Here is a 3594-nt window from a genome sequence, read left to right on the forward strand (position 1 = left end):
CAAGGGAGGCGATCACAGGACTCTGAAGAACATAAGAGCCTAAGATGAGAAAATTCCTGAAACATAAATAAATATACACTTAAAGAAACTTTCTTGAAACATTTGTAATTTGGGACGTTGGACTGAGAGTGTCATTGTTGGCTTTATGAATAAGACGTCATCTGGAAGCCTATGGAAATCTTGGTTTGTTTGCTACTAAAGCCTATGGGAATCTTGGTTTGTTCGCTACTAAGACCACTAGCTGGTAACTTTGAAAAGATATGAATGTGAAAGAGTTTTCTTTGTCTTGCCCCTTCAAAAATGGTATAAAAGCTCTGTATTAACTAGCATTAAATTGTCATCTGTTCAAGAAGCAGGTGTCCGGTATATGATCGTCGTTCCCTATCCGTCTCTCCTTCAACACTTCCCACGACCCTTGCGGGGCAGGCCCCTGCACAGAGTGAGACTCCAACTCAAAAAAAAAAAAAAAAAAAATCGGCGGGGCTCGGTGGCTTAGCCTATAATCCAGCGCCTTGGGAAGCTGAGGTGAGTGGATTGCCTGAGCCCGCGAGTCCCAGACCCGCCTGGGCAACTTGGTGAGACCTCATCTCTAAATCAAAATAAAAAAAAAAAGATTAGCCAGGCGTGGTAGCGCGCACTTGCAGTTCCAGCTACTCGGAAGGCTGAGGCAGGAGGATCGCCGGAGCCCAGCAGGTCGAGGCTGCGGTGGCCGGGAGCAGCCACTGCACCCCAGTCTGCGCGACAGAGTGAGACTCCAAATCAAAAAAAAAAAAAAAAAATCATCTACAGATCTACAGCCTAGGCAACATACTGAGACCTCATCTCTTCAAAAAAATTAATCCCGCGCATGGGGGTGCCCACCTTCTCTGGAGGCTGAGGTGGAAGGAACACCTGAGCCCAGAAGTTTGAGGCCGTAGTGTGAACCCTCATCATGCAGCCTGGACGACAGAGTGAGACCCCAACTCAAAATATAAATAAGGAGGGAGAAAAAGAGAGAGAGAAACAGAGAGAAAGAAAGGACATCTAATCCAGACCTGACTTTCTACTGCAGCAGAGGTCTAGAGAGGTAAAGTTGACATTCCAGCTATTCAGAAAGTAGTGCTGGAACAAGACCAGTGCCAGCTCATTGTTCCCATTGCCAGCTGAAGTCAGGGAGGGAAGGGAGGGATTCCAGCAGATGCCGATCTCTCCCTGCTCATGCCCTGGTTTAAGCTCTTTGGGGTTCCCTTTTTCTGTCTTGCCAGAGACAGTCCTGGGTCCTCAAGTAGCTTCCAAGGCCCGGTGAAGTCCCTTCGCTCCTCGGTCCTCACCCCGTTCTGTGCGGTCAACACTCCAACCTCAGTGTATTTGCATCTCCTCAGATAATAAAGCTCTAGCACAGCCTGGAGCCTTCACACTTGTGATTCCCTCGACCTAACTCCCAGACACTGTTTGATTCTTTTTTTTTTTTGAGTCGGAGTCTCACTCTATTGCCCAGACTGGAGTGCAGTGGCCGCTCCCGGCCACCGCAGCCTCGACCTGCTGGGCTCCAGCGATCCTTCCGCCTCAGCCTTCCGAGGAGCCGGAATTACAGGTGCACGCTACCACGCCCGACTGATTTTTTTATTTATTGTAGAGATGAGGTCTCGCTGTCCAGGCGGGTCTCGAACCCGCGGGCTCAGGCAACCCATTCACCTCATCCTCCCAAAGGCGCGGGATTACAGGCTGAGCCACCGAGCCCAGCTCACTGTTTGATTCTTAGCGGGGCATTCACTTCCTCAGGAAGGGGTTCCTGACCCGCTCCCTTTGCCACTCACTGGACTCAATGCTGCTGCCTCTTATCCCTGGATTCCTAGTTCCCCTGACCATGCCGTCGCACTGACTGCAATTTCCTGTTCACTGGTGGTGTCCTCCGCTGAGCCAGGAGTTCCCCAGGGCAGGGAACTCACAACACAGTGCCAGCCATGTTGAATACCTACTTAATAAACAGGCGTTGGATGAATAAATAACCACCTTGGCATGCCCTGGAGTAGGTGTAACATCATCCAACTGCTGTTTAATGCATAGATTCACTTTTTTTCATTTTTGAGTTAGGGTCAATAATCCCAGCACTTTGGGAGGCCCAGGCAAGTGGATTGCCTGAGCCTGCGCGTTCAAGACCAGCCCGGACAACTTGGTGAGCCCTCGTCTCTACAATAAATCAAAAATTAGCCAGGCATGATAGTGTGCACCTGTAGTTCTGGGTACTTGGAAGGCTGAGGTGGAAGGATCGCCGGAGCCTAGCAGGTTGACACTGGGTGGTCATAAGTGTGCTACTCCACTCCAGCCTGGTTGACGGGGTAAGACTCCAACTCCAAAAAAAGACCAGCCTGGGCAACACAGTGAGACTTCAAATCAAAAAATTAGGCAGGGCTGGGCATGCTGGCTTCGCCTGTAATCCCAGCACTTTGGGAGGTCAAGGTGAGAGGATTGCCTGAGCCCAGGTATTCGAGACCAGCCTGAGCCACTTGATGAGACCTTGTCTTTACAATAAATTGAGAAAAATTAGCCAGACATGGTGGTGCATGCCTATAGTTCCAGCTACTTGGAAGACTGAGGCAGAAGGATTGCCTAAGCTCAACAAGTCATGGCTGCGGGGTCCTTGAGCATGCCACTGCACTCCAGCCTAGGTGACAGAGTAAGACTCTGTGGTGAGTCATCATCGTGTCACTGTACTCCAGCCTGGGTGATGGATCACTCAAGCCCAGGAGTTTGAGACCAGTCTGGGTAATATAGTGAGACCTCATCTCTAAAAAAGAAAAACAAAAATGAAAAACAGGGCTGGGTACGGTGGCTCAAGCCTGTAATCCCAGCACTTTGGGAAGCTGAGGCAAAAGGATTGCCTGAGTCCACGGATTCGAGATCAGCCTGGGTAACATGGCAAGACCTCATCTCTACAATAAAAATAAAAAAATCAGCCAGGCATGGTAGCATGCACCTGTAGTTCCTGCTACTTGAAAGGCTGAGGTGGAAGGATCGCCTGATCCCAGCAAGTTGAAGATGTGGTGGCCATGATTGTGACCCTGTGCAACAGAGTGAGACCCCAACTCAATTAATTAAAGTAAAAAACAGATGTTTAAAAGGCCCTGGCAGAAAAAATGGGGCTTTGTCTAGATCTAGATTTCCAGAGATCTGCACTGGTATCCTACTTAGCCTTTGTGAAAAATAGTCATTTTCCCTTAAGTCTGTTCCCTGGACTATGGAGGCTTCTGACGAGTGTGTGGGTGAGAAGATGACTCATCTTTCCAGAGTGACACATGAGAGCCTATTGATAATTAATGGAGTGGGGAGGTGGAATGTTTTTTAAAGCCACGCATGTATTCCCTCGGGCAACTCTCAAAATCCTGCAAGAGAGAAATTGTACAATTACACAAGAGGACATCAAAGCCCAGGGAGATGCCCTCCTTCAGAAGATAAGCTGAAAAGAAGCACATGGTAGCAGAGGTATGAAGGAATGGAGAGAGGGTAAGGTTAAGAGAGTGAGAAGAGTGGTTTGTTTTTTTTTGGTTGTTGTTGTTTGAGTCGGAGTCTCATTCTGTCACCCAGACTGGAGTGCAGTGGCCGCTCCCGGCCACC

Source organism: Carlito syrichta, unplaced genomic scaffold (assembly GCF_000164805.1).
Source record: "Carlito syrichta isolate Samal-C Ts95f unplaced genomic scaffold, Tarsius_syrichta-2.0.1 Scaffold142954, whole genome shotgun sequence".
Lineage (NCBI taxonomy): Eukaryota > Metazoa > Chordata > Mammalia > Primates > Tarsiidae > Carlito > Carlito syrichta.